Consider the following 18,651-nt stretch of genomic DNA (forward strand, 5'->3'; position numbering starts at 1 on the left):
GTTTATTTATGCTTTATTCCCGTTTTTCTTTTTCTAATTAAGTTTGCTGAGGTAACATTGGTTAATACAATTATATAATTTCCAGGTGTACATTATAATTTAACATCTGTATATTCTATTGTGTGTTGACCACCCAAAGCCCAGTTTCCTTCAGCTGCCATTTATTTGATCACCTTTACCCACTTCACCCTCCCCTCTGTCACCAAATATTTGACTCCTTTACCCCATCTACCTCCCACTTCTCTTTCCTCTGGTATACGCTAATCCACTGTCTGTGTCCATGAGTCTCTGTTTGTTTGTCATGTTTGTTGCTTTCAGTTTTATATCCCATGTATGAATGAAATCATATGGTTTTCAACTTTTTCTGTCTGACTTATTTTGCTTAGTATGATAATCTCAAGATCCATTTATGTTGTTGCAAATTTTTTCTTATAGCTGAGTAATATTCCATGGTATATATGTAGCACGTCTTCTTTATCCAGTCACCTATCGTAGGATACTTTGGTTGCTTACATGTCCTGGCCACTGTGAATAATGCGGCTATGAACATTGGGGTGCATATATTTTTGCGGATAAATGTTTCCAGGTTTTTTGGTAAATACCCTGAAGAGGGATTGCTGGGTCGTATGGTAATGGTAATTCAATTCTTAGTTTTTTGAGGAACCTTCATACAGTTTTCCATAGTGGTTGTACCAATTTACATTCCCACCAGCAGTGTATGAAGGTTCCTTTTCCCCACTTTGTATTAGGGAAATGCGAATCAAAACCACTTGTTAGAATGTCTATCTTAAACTTGTCCTGTTTAAGATAGACATTCTAACAAGTGGTTTTGATTCGCATTTCCCTAATAGCTAGTGAAGGTGAGCATCATTTCATATGTCTGTTGGCCATTTGTATGGCTTCTTGGGAGGAGTATCTGTTCAAGTCCTCTGCCCATTTTTTATTTCAGTAAGAGATTTCTGTGGACCTGCTTAATGAATAGCTAAAAAAATTGATTTATAATTAGTTTTACACAAAGTTCACATGTATTTGTATGGAAATGGGCATGCTTAGATTTCTCAAAATCATTTTTTTATTCTTTTGAATGGGTTAAATACTGTTTCTAAGAATGTTTCCTCCTATTAACTTACTGAGTAAACTTCTCTTTTAAAAATGATTGATAAAAACATAAACCGTAGCACAATCCAACATCTTTAATCTGAATCACTGATTTTCTTTAATGTAACAGGTAGTACCATTGATTAATTAAATATATAAGTCCCCTTGCCTACTAAAGTTTTATCTTGTTAAATTTCTTCATTAGTCATATGTTTAATATTTTTTAAAAGATGGTTTCTGAATTATGCAGAAATGATAGCTTATTACAAGGTCTTTGTGAAAGTTCAGAACTATGGAAAGCTAGCTAAGATTTGGATAGACTCTTCACTTGGACAAAATATTTTATGTCTTGCCTACATATTATAACTTAAGAACATAAAGGTTTTCCTTTTTTCATATGTAAGAAAATGTTTATCAGTTAACAGACCAGAAAATATCATGGGTGTTGCTCTGACAGTTATGTTTCAAAATCTTGTGTTAGCAAGCTGATCAATACTGCATTTTATTTTGTATTTTTTCCTTTTTAAAATTATTTTGACTCTCTTATAATTCAAATTCTATTTTGGCTACATTTACTTTTGGTAGCAAAATATTTTAATTCATTCTTGAAACAATCTCACTTGGTTCTCACATTTCCTTCATTGAATTCATAGCAGATTTAAGGTGAAATCAGGTCCATTTAATTTATGTAATGGTAGTTTATCAAGTCAAGTTGGTATTTCATAGAGGTGAGATCTGTAGCAAGACGTGATTATGTTTTAAATTGGCCTTTGAAGTGTTGAACAACTTCATTGCAACATTATAAATATTTTCACACCCTTTTTTTCTCAGTAATTTCTGTCATTTTTTTTTTTCTCAAGGAAGGAAACTCTGAGTACAATTGTACTTAATGATGAGTTCTTGATTAGCTTGCAATTAAATCATCAGTGGAGTGACTGTATGATAATAAAATGAAATTGTAATTATAGCTAATGCCCAGTTAGTACTTTTATGTAGCTGGTTCTGTATTAAATGCTTTATATATATTTCATTTACTCTTCATAGTAAAACCTACTTTTAGATGAGGAAGCTAAGGTATAACCCTGTTAAGATGAGTGGAGGTAATTATATCCAGGTCGCATAAATAATATGAAGTTTTGATTGATGCCAAAATCCATGTGCTTAATGATTACATCTACTTCAGTAACACTACTTTCTTTGGAAGTCCTCCTTCCTTAGCCAACTAGAACCTTCAGGGAGTCCCATGTCTTAATAAACAACCTGGTATAGATTGCAAAATGGCCTCAATTCTTTGCAGCATTAGAAGGTGATGCTTACTTTTTTGACTATGTGGTTATTCATTAGCATACACATCAAAGAGAATAAAGAATAAAACAGTAAAAATAAAACGTCAGTTTATTTGATTTTTTTTTTAAAGTTGGCAAAGATTTACGGAGTTAATTAAATTTTTAAAATACCTCAGCTACTACTCGAAGAATCTTCCTTAGGGAATGTGGATCTGGGACAAATCACACTGTGTGTCCTGCTTTCTCCAATGAATATCTAGGACTCATCTTGTCCATCCATCCACTGCAGTCACAGAGGAGTTACCCAGAGGACTCAGACCCTATCCTTTACATAGCTCTTTCTTGCGCTCAGAACCCTCTTCCTCCTGTACTTGCAAAGCCAGGTTCCTTCTTGTCCTTTAGATCTCAGCTTAAATGCCCATTCATCAAGAAGTCCCTTTCTGATCTCTCCACGAAAGTGAGATTCCTCCTCATTATTGTCTCCTCCACCCTCTTTACTTCCTGCGTCATGCTTTCATTAGCTGTTGCCAATTTGTTCTCTGTATCTCCCACTAGATTCTAAGCTTCTTGAATCAAGTCTGTCTTATCATTGTGTCTCTAGCATTGAGCAGAATGGCATATAATAGGTGCTCAGTAAATATTTGAGGAATGAATGAGTGAAAAAGTGAATGAATAGGAGAGCTTTGAGAAGGAAAAGAAATAGTTGAAAGGAACAAAAAATGTAGCGTAAGGAGCTTTCTAATTTATAGTCCAAGCAGAGAAAATTGAGATGGGTATCACTGAAGTGTGGGGTAGGGGTAGGGGTAGGGGTAGGGAAGATTTTCTCCTTAGAATATGAAGTGCAGACTTGCCTCTGTCCCCTTTGAAACTGGATGATGGAGTCACAACTTTATCTTCCAAGAGTCACAACTTTATCTTCCAAGAAAAAGCTGTGTCTCTGGCAACTTCTTTTAACAAGGCAAGACCCCAGTCCAAAATCCAGGCCTCAGATTAGCTGTTTCACAGAGAAAGCTATACTTCGCCATAGATAATGAAGGCTGGTCTGTGGTGCTTGATGGATTCTACTTTACTCTTATTTTTTTCTCCAAGACTGTGGAATTCAAAATAAATAACATGTTTTAAGGTATTGTTATTTATTTTGAAAAATATTATTATTTTAGTTAAAAATTAAGTTCACACCGTTCAGATTACGCTTTTGCATTTAAGAGTTCAGACCTGCATGGGGTTAGGGAGGAAAATATAATTAAACATAAATAGCAGGAAACAAGAGATAAAAGAAGGAAATATTAAATTACAACAGTAATATGGCAAGGAATAGTAGACACTCTGCAAACCTCTTTCCATCACAAAATTACTGTGGATGTAACCAATCAATTCCATTTTTAAATCATGGATAGAAAGGACACAGAAATGAGAATTATGGTAAACTGCCTAAAAATATGTAAGTCATAATTAAGAATATGACATAAGAAGAAATTAGAAATTTTGAGTGATGAGATGCCTTAAACTGGATGCTTAAACTACACACTTAAACCAATATCCATATGGGCAGGTAAGAACTGAGAAAGTGAGATAAGGAAGCCCTCATTAACTGAAGGTCCCTGGCCCTTATATGCAAAATAAACAGTAAAACAGAACAAAACAAAATGAAATACATGATTGGGCTTCATTTTAAAAATGAAAACAAAAATTATGAAACTAATTTCCTCTGAAACCTAGGTGATGTCTACAGTTGTTACTTGGTATAACTGTCCCAAAGGTCAGAGGATAATGGATTAGTGAATATTTTCATGTTATGACAACTTTGGTAAATACTATTACTGTTATTTTACTATATTTAAAGGAGCTTTCGGATAAAGACAGATCCCTTTGGTAAGAGTGAGTGAAAAGCCTTATTCTTGGGGGGCAGGTTTCTGGGCCATATAGAGACAGTGGTATAAACAAAATGATTCAGACAGGTCTTGACAGTGGGACTTTCCTCCAAATAGCCCTGCTGACTTTATAGTATCATATTCCAACCTAGATGATTTTTAGAATAGTTGGAGGAATTGTTTAGTGTCATCTCAGAACAGGGAATGTGAATTTTTAAAAGTTGCTTAGGTGATTCTGATAATCAGGCAGCTTTGAGAAATCCTTCTGAAGATTCAGAACCTGCTCTTCCAGACCAATTTTGGGCTTCATTGGGTGAGTAGCTACATATTATCGTTAATACCGTTCATCTTTTTAAAAAAATTATGCTTTTCCACTCTAAAATTAATGTAATTCTTTAATATCATCTAAAATCCATCCATATTCAAATTGCCCAAATAGTCTCAAAATGTCTTTTACTGTTGGTTTGTTTGACTCCGTATCCAAATGAAGTATACATATTGCATTTGGTTGATGTGTTCCTTAAGTCTTCTTTTTTTATGCCACTGATTTGTTGGAGACACTGTATCATTTGTACTGTAGAGTATTCCACATTTGGTTTTGACTGCTTTCTCATTTGTTATTTAACTTGTTGCTCTATCCTTGTATTTAATGTAAACTGGTAATTTGATATAGATTCAGTTTATTTTTGGTTATTATCTTTTTAATGTGTTCTATATCATTGCAGTCATTATTCTTTTTGATGAAAATTGTCCCATCTTAGGTCAGTACAAACTCCTTTATATTAGCTCCAGTGTCCTTTGACTCAACCTTATTAGTCATTGATAATGTCCTTGCTTTCAGGATCAACTTGCCTGTATATCTAGAATCAGTGACTCCTAAAAAGAGCCTTGCTCTATTCGGTGGGAAATGATATTTAGAGACCATAATCTGAGTGCCTGGAGAGCCCATTGCTGTGTGATTATTGCATTGAGCCTTTTCAGGAGGCAGCGTTAGGAAATACATATTTAAAAATAAATCATGAGTATAGACTAATGTTTCAAATTTAGGGTTACAGACTTTTTACTTAATTTGCTTAATTTTATACTTTAAAAATAAAGAGATTTTATTTATTTTATGCTGGAAATTTGAAGGCTTTCACCCAAACCTGCAAAGTTGTACTGGTCTTTGGTCTCTCTGCTCTTATATTTGTTCTTCACACATCTTCTGGTTTGCCCTGTATTATGGAAGGTTGACCCCTGCAGTTTGCATTTCCCTGGATCCTTTGTCATTTAACTTCCAGTTGACCTTTGTCAGTGGAGGGCACTGATAGGAGATAGGCATGTCGGAAGGAGATTTCAAATTATTTCTCCTGTTCTGTCTCTGCCCTGAGAACCCTTTGGCAGTGGCTGTATCTCCTCTCCCACTGTACTGTCGTGCCATTGTTTCAGTTTTCATGGGTGACGCTGGCCACTGGCTCTAGTTATACTACCTTTTCATCCTCTCCCTGGCTTGGGCACTAATAAGTGCGGAAGAAACCGTTTCTACGATGGCGACACCATATTTGTTTATTGCCTTTAAGCCTAATTTGATTTGGTTTTTCTACAAGACATTCCATACAGCTTCCTTTTGGTGCTAATTTCTATGTTGTGTCACTGTGCTCTGGGTTTTTACCTCTCCTGTCACCTGTGTGTAACGAATTCTCTACATTATAGTCTTTCTATTTTAAACACTCAAGTGGTTTCTATTACTTGGTTAGACTCTGATGTAATAGTATTGCTTAATAATTTAATGTTTTATTTTACCAACAGAACGTTTTGAATTTTTGACTGCTTAGAGCTTGCAGGCTGGATCCTGACAGTCATTATTATCATTATCACAAGTCATTTATTAATAATCATACTGTGGGTATCATTTCATACATTTATGCTTTTTATTTTAAATCATAACTGTTAGGCTTTGTCTAATTATATTTCTCCTCCGGCTTCTGAATCTGCCATTCTTACTGCTATCACCCCACTTCAGGCCATTAGATTTTGCAATAACTTCACAACTTTCTCCTCACCTCTAGTCCTTCTACTTTCCAGTCTATTTTAATATATGCTGCCAGAGTTATTTTCATAAAACACAGCTCAGATAATGTCACATCATCACTAAAAAGGAAATCTGTGGCTCCCCATCACCTACCAAATTAAGCACAAACTTTTTGTTCTAGCCTTCAACATTCTCTACAAAATATCTCAGACTAACTCAATGTTGAGTCTTTTATCAGATAAACCTTCAGCCACTTGATCCACTGGAAGATCCCGAGAAGTAAGAGCGGTATCCCTGAATCTGCAACATGGAATGTCTTGTGGAGAAACCAAGTCAAATTTGGCTTAGAGGCAGTAAACAAATTTGAGTGTCACCAACATAGAAACTATTTCTTCTGCATTTATTAGATGAAATTATTTTATAAAGAATGTTTCCTCATTCATTATTTAATTACTCTGAGGTACCGAAAAGGCAAGTTAAATATTAGATTATTTTTTCCCCTTGCTTATTATCAATTTTCAGTGTAATTATTTGGTGCCTAAGCAACTTCTAATGGTGACCAATAAATTTTGGAGTATTATTATGAATTCCGGTATCATAATATATTTTATATATTTCCATTTATTTTAGTTATTCTTCTTGATGCATATTGTCCCATCCTAGGTAATGAGTCCATCTCTTTTAGTTTTTAAAAAAGAGATTACAAGGAATTAGCCCTTAAAGATAAAATGACATTCACCTTTTACAGCTTGTTTATTTTACTGTGAGTTCTGGGTCCCTCTAGATGCATTTTAGAAACAAAATATCAGTGATTAACGGAGCTACTTACTCTCAGAGAAGGTCAGTGTTGCCACTTTATTTTGATCTTCACTGTGGGCTCACTCGGTCTTACTTTGTTCCTTGTTGTAAGCTATATTTATTCGTTTATTCATGTTTATTAAATCTTTAAATACAAGGTACTGGGAATGTGGTGGTGAATAAGATGGAAAGGGCTACTGTCCTTGTGAGGCTTAAATTATACAGGAGATATAGATATTGAATAATAAGTTACACAAATAGTAATACAATTCCAATAAAAGTAGGTACTATGAAGGAGAAATGCAGAGTGGTATGAGCACCTGTGTCATTGTGCTCTGACCTGCTGGGGGAAGAGGCATGGGAAGGCTTACCTGAAGAAATGATATTTGTGCAGAGATCTAAAGTATGAGCAAGAAGCGAAATAAGCCAGACAGAAAAAGTTGAAAAATAACATGATATCACTTATATATGCGATATAAACCTAAAAGTAACAAATGATCAGGGCAAACAAACAGAGACTCATGGACATGGACTATATATTAGTGGTTACCAGAGGGTAAGGGGTGGGGGAGGTGGGGGTAGATGGTTAAAGGGGGTCAAATATAGGGGGATAGGGGTAGGGTGAAGTGGGTAAAGGGGATCAAATATATGGTAGCTGAAGGAAACTGGACTTTAGGTGGTAAACACACAAAAGAATATACAGATGTCAAATTATAATGTATATCTGAAAATTATATAATTGTATTAACCAATGTTATCCCAATAAACTTAATTAAAAAATAAATAAAATAAAAGTGAAAAAAAAAAGTAAAGTATGAGCAAGGATTTAGGTGAAGGGGGTTATGTGAGCTCATTTGAGCATAGAACACAGCAAGTTAGGAGGCCCTAAAGAGAGAAGAAAAATATTTACTTTGAGGACTGAAAGAGAGGCCACTGTGGCTGGAGTGTGGAGACCTATAGGATGACTGGAATAGGTTGGAGAGGCATGTAGAGACCAGTCCATTTGGGTTGCTATAACAAAAATACCATAAACTGGGTGGTTTATAAGCAGCAGACCTTCAGTTTTCACAGTTCTGGAGGCTTGGAAGTCCAAGATCATGGCACTGGCAAATTTAGGGTCTGGTAAGGATTTGCTTCTTAGATGGCAACCTCACGTGGTGAAAGGGATGCGCTAGCTTTCTGGGGTCTCTTTTTTTAATCCTATTCTTGAGGCTCTGCCATTATGACGTAATCACCTCCCCATGGCCCCAGTTCCTAATGCCTTCAGCTTGGAGTTAGGATTTCAACAAATGAAATTTGTTTTTAAAAATGGACTGTGCTTTTTGTGTTCTATCTAAACATCTTTGCTTAACCTAATTTTGTGAATATTTTCTCTTGTTTTCTTCTAGTAGTTTTTTAGTTTTATCATTTACATTTAGGTCTATTATCCACTTTGAGTTAATTTTTATGGACAGTATGAGAATCAATGTTCATTTTTTTCCCCATATGGATATTCAGTTGTTTTACCACCATTTTTTGAGGTTATCCTTTCTCCTTTGGGTCTTGGCACCTTTAGAGAAACTCAACTATTATTTCTGTTCTCTATATTTTATTCTATTCTTCTATATGCTTATCTATATGCTAAAACGTTGTTGATTATTGTAGTTTTCTAGTAAGTCTTGAAATCAGATAAGTTCTCCAAGTATGTTCTTATTTTTATTATTATTTTTAGATGAGGTAACCCTTGGTTGACCTCACAGATTGCAGGGACTTTGTCAGCTTACAATCCCTTATTTTTAATTTTTTTTACGCCTACAGCACCTGGTCTTCCTAGGTGGTCTCCTATCCAAGTAGTAATCAGGCCTGACCTTGCTTAGCTTCCGAGATCAGACGGGATCGGGCTTGTTCAGGGTAGCAAGGCTGTCGACAGTATGTTCTTATTTTTTTAAATCATGTTAACTATTGTAGATTCTTTGAATTTTGATACAAATTTTAGAATCAGCTTGTCAGCTTCTACATAAAAAGCATCCTAGGATTTTGGTTTGGATTGCACTGAATCTATAGATCATCTTGGGGATAATTGATATAGCAACAATATTGAGTTTTCTGATCAATGAACATATCATGTCTCTTTATTTACTTATATCTTTAAATTTTCTTAGCAATGTTTGTAGTTTTCAGTGTACATGTTTTATATATAGTTTGTTAAATTTATCTCTAAGTAATGTTTTTCAATGCTATCATAAATGATATTTAGAAAATTTCATTTTTCAATTGGTAAATTTACCCATTCATTTTATTAAATTTGTTGTAGATTCTTTGGGATTTCTTTGTAGATGATTATGTTGTCTGAAAGTAAATAAAGATTTTACTTCTTCCTTTCCAATCTGTTGTGCTGTCTGTCTATCTATCATCTATCTTTTATCTATTTGTCTGTCTGTATTTATTCTTTACTTACCCTAATATAATGGCTAGACTCTAGTATAATGTTGAATAGGAGTGGTGAAATTGACATCTTGGCCTCATATATACTCTTAGGGGAAAAGCATTGAGCCTCTCAGCACTAGGTACGATGTTAGATGTATTTTTCCAATAGACATTCTTTATTGTGTTAAGGAAGTTTGTCATAATTTGCTGAGTTTATTTATTATTATTATTTAAAATAATTCTCTTATTTTTCAATTATAGTTGGCATAAATTGTATTAGTTTCAGGTATACAACATAGTAATTAGACTGTTATATAACTTGCAAAGTTATCACCCGGATAAATTAGTACCCATCTGACACCACACATAGCTATTACAGTATTGTTAACTATATTTCTTATGCTATACTTTACATCCCCATAACTATTTTGTAACTACCAATTTGTACTTCTAATTCTTTCCCCTTTTTTACCTATATCCCAACCTTCTCCCATCTGGCAACCCTCAAAATATTCTCTGTACGTATGAATGTGTTTCTGTTTTGTTTGTTTGTTTATTTTGTTCTTTAGATGCCACATGTAAGTGAAATCATATGGCATTTATCTTTCTCTTTCTGACTTACTGCACTCAGCACAATACCCTCTAGTTTCATCCATGTTATTGCAGATGGTAAGATTTCAAACAAGATGAACCCAAAGAGGCCCACACTAATACATATCATTATTAAAATGCCAAAGCTTACAGACAGAAGCAGCAAGAGAAAAGCAATTAGTTACCTACAAGGGAGCTCCCATAAGACTGTCAGCTAATTTCTCAGCAGAAACTTTGCAGGCCAGAAGGGATTGGTATGAAATATTCAAAATGATGAAAAGCAAGGACCTACAACCAAGATTATTCTATCCACTAAAGCTATCATTTAGAATTAAAGGACAGATAAAGATAAAGAGCCTCCTAGACAAGTATCTTGTAATACTAAACCAGTATTACAAGAAATGCTAAAGGGACTTCTTTATGAAGAAGAAAAAAAATATCAAAAATATGAATAATAAAATGGCAATAACTATATATTTATCAATAATTACTTCAAATGAAAAGGATTAAATGCTTTAATGAAAAGATAGGGTGGCTGAATGAATAAGAAAACAAGACCCTTACATATGCTGTCTGTAAGACACTCACTTCAGATCAAAAGAATATTCATGGCAGCACAATTTAGAGTAGCCAGGATATGGGAACAACCTAAATATGCATCAACAGATGATTGGATAAAGAAGTTTTGGTTCATATATACAATGGAATATTACTTAGCCGTTAAAAAAATGAAATCCTACCATATGCAATGACATGGATAGACCTGGAGGTTATTATGCTTAGTGAAATTAGTCAGACAGAGAAAGATAAATACCATATGATTTCACTTATATTTGGAATCTAAGGAACAAAAAGAACAAACTAATGAAAAACAGACTCAATATAGAGGACAATTTGGTGACACACAGAGGGAAGGGGAGTTGAGAAGCTGGGAGAATGGTGTGAAGGGTTAAAGAAGTACAAATAAGTAATTGGTAGATGGTCATGAGGTTGGGGGAGCATGGCCGAGGGAATGCAGTTAGCATTAATGTATTGGCTAGGTGGAGAACCAGAGGAGAGAAGGAGCAGTAGGGGGATCGTTTTATAAACTATATAAATATCTAACCAGTGTACTGTATACTTGAAACTAATAAAATAAAATAAAGACATACACAGACTGAAAATAAAGAAATGGAAAAAGATATTTAATGAAAATGGAAATGAAAAAAATCTGGGGTTGCAATATTTATACCAGACAAAATAGATTTTAAAGCAAAGGTTATAACAAGAGACAAAGAAGGACCCAGTAATCCCACTTCTGGGTACTTATTCAAAGAAATTCGAAATATTACTTTGAAGAGATATGTACATCCATATATTTACTGCAGCATTATTTACAATAGCCAAGATTTAGAGTCAAGCTGGGTGTTCATCAATCAATGAATGGATAAAGAAGGGGTGGTATATATATATACAATAAAATATTCAGCCATAAATTTTTTTAAAAAATAAAATATTTATTTAATCACATATTTTTATATCATGAGTAGGCATTGAATTTTTTAAAAAATGCATTTTCTATGTTAATTGAGATGATTACATGGTTTTTTATTTATCCTGTTAACATGATGAATTAATTGCATATCTGGGATAAAACTTGTTGGCCATCATTTATTTTTTTTTAAATATATTTTTAGATTTGATTTGCTATTTTGTTAAGGAATTTTACATTGATATTTGTAAAGACTATTATATAGTAGTTTTAGTTTTTTTGATATCTTTTATTTTGGTATCAAGATAATGCTGTCTTCGTAAAATGAGTGTCTTCTCTCTCCATTTTTTCAACGAGGTTGTGTAGAAGTATTTTATTTCTTCCTTAAATGTTTAAAAGAATTTACCAATGAAGCCATGAGTCTGAGTAGAAGTGGTGAGATAGACATCTTTGCCTTATACACATTAGAGGAGAAGTTTTCTTTATGGTAAAATTTTAAATTACAAATTCAAGTTCTTTAAAATACATTATGTTATTCAAATTTTCAATTACTTTAAAAAATAATTTGTGTCCTCAATTTATGAATTCTTCCATTTCATCTAATTTGTTGAATTTATCAGTATGAGATTATTTATAATACTTACTTAGTATTCTTATTATAGCTGGGGATCTATAGTCATATCTTCTAATTTATTCCTGATATTAGTAATTGATATTTTTTCTTGATCATTATTGCTAATTTATCAGGTTTATTGAACTTTAAAAAGAAATAAATTTTTATTTCATTGTCTTTATTGTTCTATTTTTGTTTTTATACCCAAAGATATGGTTTCTGCTTTTATCTTTTTATTTCTTTCCTTCTTTTTAGTTTAGTTTTAATTTTTTCTTCTTTTCTGTGGCAACTTAAGGCCAGAACTTAATTGATTTGAGGTCTTTATTTTATTTTATTTTCTAAGGTAAGCATTTAAAGCTATAAATTTCTCTTAGCACTGCTGTATCTGCATCTCCAAAATTATAATCTATTATGTTATCAGTTTTATTTAATTGAAAATTAAAAAAATTTTTTAGATTTCTTCTTTGGCCCATGGGTTCTTTATAAGTGCGTATTTAAATATCCAATTATTTGGGTATTTACCAGATATTTGTCCATTATTGATTTCTAATGTAATATATTGTGGTCAGACAGCAAACTTGATATGATGTTAATTCTTTAAGAAATTTTTAAACATGTTTTGTGGCCCAGCGTATAGTCTATCTTAGTGAATATTTCATGTGCACTTCACAAGAATGTATAGTCTGCTGTTGTTGGGCAGAGTATTTTATAAGTGTGAATTCAGTCAACTTAGTCAGTAGTATTGTTCAAATCTTCCATATTCAAACTGATTTTCTATCTTCTTGTCCTATCAATTCCTGAAAGAGGAATAATAAAATCTCCAATTACAATTGTAGATTTATATGCTTCTCTTTTGAGGTCTTTTAGATTTTGCTTCATGTATTTTGATATTCTATACTTAGTTTCATGTAAATGAAGGATTATGTTTTCTTATTATGTTTCCATCATTATGAAGTATCTGTCTTTTAGAAAGTATTCCTTGTTCTGAAGTCTTCTTTATTTAGTTAAGCTATTTTAGCTTTCTTGCGATTAGTGTTTCTATGATATATTATAATTATATATAATCTTTTTACTTTTAATCTCTCTGTATTTTTATATTAGCGAGTTTCTTTTTCAACTTTATTGAAGTATAATTGACAAATAAAATTGTAATATATTTAAAGTGTACAGTGTACTTAGTACTTAGCAAGGGGAAACCTATGCAGAATCTAGAGCTCTTTCTCTCCATAGCTTCCTCTTCTCTGGTTCTTTGACCTACAGATTATTGTCATTTTAGCTCCTTTGAATTCTGTTTTTTTTTTTTTTCAATTCAGTGGCATCACCTCGTTCTGCTTGAGATGGCCCTCCCTACCATAGTCAAGGTGCTTCCAGACAAAAAGCCAGGAAAATCATAGGGTTCGACTCATTCGTTTCCCTTTCTCAGAGATCACCGTCCTGAACTGCCTATTGTCTAAAAATAGTTATTTCATATATTTTGTCCAGGTTTCTAGTTGTTTATAATGTGTTCAGGGGTGCATCTATTCAGAAGCACGAGTCTGTATATTCAGTTTTGATCATATTCAATTTAAGGTAAGTTTGACATTTTTAAGTGGAGATCCATTATCTAATTGGTGTTAGATTTGCATTTTAAAGAAGAAATGTGTGTTGAAGAGACATTTCCCAAATTTAAGGGAATCATAGTAATGTGGAAGGTAATCAAAGTTATAAGCATGATTGGATATTATTACCTTGTGAGAATGAAAGTATGTGAAGAAAATTGGGCTTTGGGTCAGGCCTTCAAGGAACCTCACTTTTAAATTCCAGGCAGAGAAAGATGAACTAGAGGAGATGACAAAGAAGGAGCATCTAGAGAGGCAGGAGAAAACCAGGAGAGCTTGTTGAAGAAGCCAGAGTAATTATTGTCAGGATTTTAATTATGTTGGTTCAAGTGAAATGAGGACTGAAATTTGGCCATTGAGTTTTGTGACATGAAACGTTTTGGTGACCTTGCCCAGAACAATTTCAGTAGAACGTTAGGACAGAAGCCATATTTAATGCTGGTGGAGAGTACGAGCTAAGACAACAGAGAGGGTAAGTTTAGATAATTTTTTAAAGTTTAGTTGTAAAGTGGAAGCAAAAGTCAGCTTGAGAGTCGTAGGCGTATGAGAGTTTTAGAAGTGGTTTTATTTCTTTTCAAAGATGTTACCTTTTTAAACAGGCTTGCATGTGTAGAAATACTGGTGGGAAGGACCTGTTTGAGAGTATGAGGTTAATGATTTGAGGGAGAGGCGGTAATCTTTAGTGTCAAGAGTAGAAAGGCTGCTGTGTGTGCAAGTTGTGGCTTGATCTTAGATAGAAAAATCAATATATTTTCTTGTAACAGAAGAAAGGAAGACAGAATGGGTGCCTAGGAAGTCAGGTTTGTCTGTTTGGTGGTGGAAAATTGAGAGCTATTCTTAACTGATGGCATCTATTTCTTATGGGGAATAAAAAGATGCTTTCTACAAAATGTTTGAAAAATACTTGACCTGTTGCTGGTAGAGGTAATAGGAAGACGTGACTGCCAGTAGACCCCAGAACTGGACTGGGCAACTGGGGGCTCCTTAGCTCTGCCCCTGTGCTTGGAATGTACCTACTCCCTACTGTTTCCACAGGGGGAGATATTTTCAAGGACATAGCCTTGAGAAAGCAATATGTCGTTGAGATCATCTGGACAGTATATGTGAGTGGACCCAGTTAAAGCCTCTGTATAACTTTTAAGATTTGGCAGGAATGTGTGGAAAACTCCTGGTCTTGAGGGTGCCTAAGACGAGCTTCGTAAGTAAATTCTCCTGTGTATTAACACTGCCACCTACCAATCTGCAGTAGCCTCCCTATTTCTTTGGCCTCTGTGTATATGGGGCCTAGTTTCAGATTACACCCAGGAAGATTCCTCAAGAGGTTGCAAATTAACACCCATATTGACATTGATCTGAAGAATTTTTAAAGAAAATTTGGTAATATTTAATCAGAACCATGGACAAAACAATGCAGTTAAGTTTGTTTAGTATCAGACATGATTTAATCCAATATCTGGCTGATGATTAGTTACGAAGGGACTCAGTGACCCAGGTGAGTAGTATGGGTGGAAGGAGACCAACCTGAACCATGAATGCACCAGTCCAGAAAGGTGATTGGCAAATGATTAGGTCAGTGGTGGCCCCTTACCAAGAATGGAAGACTGGAGAAAACAGTGGCCACTTGCTTATTCCATTTCCTACTAATGGCTTATACTGCTTTCTCCTCCTCTCATGTTTCTTCTCCTGTTTCTGACGTTCAATCCTCAAGCCCCACTCCCATCTCTACTCATCCTCTTCGCCTTGATCTCTAGCCTCATTTCTTTAATCCTGATTTCTCATCCAGCATTTAACCTTCTTCTCACTCTCCTGGGCCCCTCTCTTGAAAATAGTCTCTTTATTACTTATTGAAAAATCTTTATTCTCATTTTTCAGCATTTCTAATTCCTCCCCTTCTTGTGTGTTTGTCCTCGCTTTATTTTTTTTTAGCTACCTTGATTCCTACTGTTATCCCGTTCTCTATTTGTTTATGAAAGAAAAAAGACTACATTTTCAGTATTAGCACTTCCAATTTAAGGTAGATTATATTCTTAAATGCCATCTTGGGCTGCTTTAAATTTTCTCAAATTTTATTCCTTGTAGTTAAAAGATTAAAGGACATCCAAAGAGCGATGTATCTCATCAAGTGTGAAGTTGAAATCGTATTTTTAAAAAAAGACAGAAGTGACTGAAGGATTTTTAGTTTTGTTTTCTTTTTTTGCTTCTTTTTAAAAACGAGGGCCCAACGATATTTACATATAGTCTCTGGCAAACCATTTTGAAAACATTTACATATTTAGACTATTTAGAAATTAGAGAGAATTGGAAAGACAATAAATGTCTTCATATATCTAAGTTATGGTCTATGAAAAAAGAGTTAGCTCTTCATAAAAAAGCAAAGTATATTTTCATTTAAGCACCCAAAATGTGGGAAGCTTTTGAGAAGCAGCTTTACCAGGTAGTCTGCAGATATTAAAAGTCAGAAATCCTAAGTTGTTTTATTGTCACTAGTAGGCAGTTAATCAACAACGTATATGAATCATCTACTATGTACAATGTACTTTCATGGCGTCTGCTGAAGAATAACAGTATATCTCAGTCAACTCTCAAGTGTACCCTCTGATAGGGAGTAGGTGTAAGGAGTGAGTTCACTCTTCAAAACTTAAGTGCAAGAAACTTTTGTCTTCTGTATCAGGTAACTCTGGCACTGAGGCACATTGATTAGAGTGTCAAGAAATTCAGTTATGATGTTTCCAATGCTACAGAGGTATTCACTATAGAGATACTTACTATAGCCCCTATGGGGCTATAGTAAAAGAAGGCAACTCTGTTTCTTCCATGGCAAGCATAGGAAAGAGGCTTCTTTGATGAGTTTCCTGGGTTCCTAGGCATTGGAAAGGAACAAAATGAAGATCTCTACCATTCCCAGTCCCTGATAGAGCATCATTCTCCCTCCATTTCCATTTCCAGATCCTTCTTCTCAAACATTGGGTAATCCTCCTTCTCTAAATAATTCAGCAACACAGTGTCTGTTAGGCTGAGTTTTCAGAACATGAGGCCTGTTCATTTTTTAGGGCACATAGGCTCGATTGCTCTTGTGGAGGGCACAAGAAAAAGAGGAAAAAAATTCTTTCATGATCTCCTAAAGCAACGAGAATCAGATAAAAAAGGATATCACACTAAATTATCTTACATATGAATGCTGTGTGAAATGTACTGATAACAACGTACATTAGATCTTATATTTGATATTCAAACATGCGGCCTTTGTCAAATTTTTATTTTTCAAAAGTTATATGTTATTTCCAAATAAGTAAGAAACATATTTAAAAATCTCTTACTGACTCAACACTGTATGTGATGTATTCACTAGTCATTTACCATGACACTAAAAATAAACTTTATGTCAGCATTTGATGCAAGAATTAAAATATAATACATTTAAAATATAATTATCATTTTTGAGCAGTGAAATATTTCTGAAAAGAAATTTCCAGCTATCAGGAGATGTTGTTCACCTCAAGGAAAGTGAACATCGTGCTTAAGGTACCAATTTCATCTTAAAGTGAACTTGGAGCATTTACATCTCCTCATGATGACAACATCCAGATCTACCGAAATAACCTTTGTAATGAATACATCTAAATTCTTTGAGCATATGGAAATTTTTCAAAAGAAATTACAGGGCTCCTGCTTTAGACCAGAGCAGTGCTTCTCTAACTTTATTGTGCTCGTGAACCACCTGGGGAATTTTTTAAAATGCAGATTCTTACTCAGTAGGTCTGGGATGCGGCCTGAGGTTCTGCATTTCTAAGAAGCAAATAGGTCAATGCTGGTGACATTGAGCAGCAAGGTTGTAGAGAGAACTTCATTACTATGGAAACTCTAGTCAATGCTGATGAACTGATCTTTTGCAATATATCTTTCACACTGAATCACATGGGTATTTTTTTTTCTCTCAAGGAAACTTGGACTCACATTTAATTGTTAAAAGGTCTTCATCTATGGTGTTTAATCTGACCAATGAATGATATAAGGAAGACGAGGGCCAGACAAAGTAGACCAAAGTCAGGCGTTGTGTGCTGTAGGAGGAAAACACAATACTGCATAGGTGGAAACTGTTTTACACAATAAAATATATAGTACTCAAATAAGTTTGGAGCCAGGCTGATTGGCTTGCTGTGATTTGAGGCCCTCAGTATTACCAGTTGGCCTCTGATTTATTCTGGGGAAGATATGATGAGTTTTGGACATGCTTTGAGATAGCTGTTAGACACTCAAGTGGAGATTTCAAATAAGTAGAATATGGGTCTGGAGCTCAGTAAAGAATTTAGACTGGATGTATATTTTTTGGGGTGGGTGTGAAGTGAAAAGAAAAGAGAGCCTCAGCCATATCCTGATGGATACTAACCTTTAAAGGAGGAAACAAAAGAATAATAGCCAATGAAGGAGGCGGAGATTTGTGAGGAAAATTGGAAAAGTGAGTTTTCATAGAAATAAAAATATTGACATATATAGGTACTTAACAAATGCCTGTTGAAATGAAAAACAAACGGACAAACAGAAAACCAAGAACTGGGCTCATGAACACCCAATTTAAATGAGACCACTGAATCAATCACTTTTTCTAAGCATATGTATTCTTTCTTATGTTTGCTTAATGTTTGCTCAAAATGTTGTTCCTTCTGCCTGGAATACCCTTCAATCTCCTTCTGCCTTTCCTGACCTCTGCCTCTGCCACTCTCCCCCTGTTGTGTTTGCACATGCCGCCTCTGGCCTTTGAACCTCGATTACCTCCTCCTGCTCCTGGCTGCCCTTGTGGACCTAGATGATTGCTGCCCTACCTGCCCAAGCCTTGTTTGCGCCAACCCTGTCTCTAGCCATTTTGCTGGTATCCAACTGGTCTAGGAAGACACTGTCCCAATGAGGAAG

The 18,651-nt window shown here is 34.5% G+C and overlaps 1 protein-coding gene and 1 pseudogene across 1 annotated transcript in view; one reads left to right on the forward strand and one right to left on the reverse strand.

The window, feature by feature from the left end:
* The window catches only part of GRM8 (glutamate metabotropic receptor 8), a 676,955-nt gene that overhangs the window by 92,552 nt on the left and 565,752 nt on the right, over positions 1–18,651 (forward strand). The gene's annotated exons all lie outside the window — the stretch shown is intronic.
* LOC112478742 lies at positions 8,853–8,971 on the reverse strand (annotated as a pseudogene).

The sequence above is a fragment of the Pteropus alecto genome, unplaced genomic scaffold (genome assembly GCF_000325575.1).
Source record: "Pteropus alecto unplaced genomic scaffold, ASM32557v1 scaffold22, whole genome shotgun sequence".
NCBI lineage: Eukaryota > Metazoa > Chordata > Mammalia > Chiroptera > Pteropodidae > Pteropus > Pteropus alecto.